We start from the raw sequence: 1,043 nt of genomic DNA on the forward strand, positions 1-1,043 counted from the left end.
AGCTTCTCTGCTCTGCATACTTTCAAAGTCGATATGTGGCTGCTAGATTTGACATGGACTGATTGTATCTGGGTGTCCACTCCAAGAATTCTGGTGGCTGCATCCAGAACTTGAATCTCCAGCTTCTCTGCCTCTGTGTATTTTCCCAGGTTTCGATATGTGGCTGCTAGATTTGACATGGCAGTGATTGTATCTGGGTGTTTCACTCCAAGAATTCTGTTCCTTGTATCCAAAACTTCAATCTGTAACTTTTCTGCTTCTCTTGCAAATCCTTGTTTCTTCAACAATCTCCCACACTTGGCATAAGCATCATCTAAGTAAGTGATACCATTCTTGTTACTTTCTGATCTGGAATGCTCCATATTTGCTCTTATATGTGTTACCAAGGCCCTCTGAAATCCATATGGCTGGTCTTTACCCCATCTTAGTGAACAAGACAAAGTAACATATGCCATTAAGCAGCATTGTTTCTTCTCATTTGAAAGCAATCTGTCTCTGCCCCATACATGAACCAGTGGATGCATTGCATACACACCATCAGATGGACCTTTTTTGATCAAGGAGAATGACAGTAATATTTGAACTCCCTCTTTAAAGAGAAATTTATCCCAAGTGCCTGATTTATTAAGAGCAAGTAGTCTCCGGTCCAGCAGAGAACTGGCAAGAGGCAACTTTGAGCCAGAAATTTTCTTATCTTCTTGAAGAGCAGCATAAAAAAAGATGTCTTCAGTAATCCCCTCATGATGGAAGAAAGGAAATAATTCCAGAAGGAGCATTGCACTATTGGCTGCTTTGGCCTTATGAGAATCATCAGATTTAGCCCTTCTCTGAATTTCTTTGTATGATAGCTCCCAAGTTTCATAGACAGTTTTGTTATACTTAGAAGCTCCAGTAAAATCTGAATGAAATAATAATGTTTTTCGGTGCTCTGAATATGTTGCAAGGTAGTCTCCAATAGTGGTTGCTCCAGAAGCAATGTAAGCACCAGCCTGATCAATTGCCAATGGAACACAGAAGAGCTCTTTGACAATCTTAGAAGCTTC

This window comes from Laccaria bicolor, genomic scaffold, assembly GCF_000143565.1.
Source record: "Laccaria bicolor S238N-H82 LACBIscaffold_16 genomic scaffold, whole genome shotgun sequence".
Taxonomy (NCBI): Eukaryota; Fungi; Basidiomycota; class Agaricomycetes; order Agaricales; family Hydnangiaceae; genus Laccaria; species Laccaria bicolor.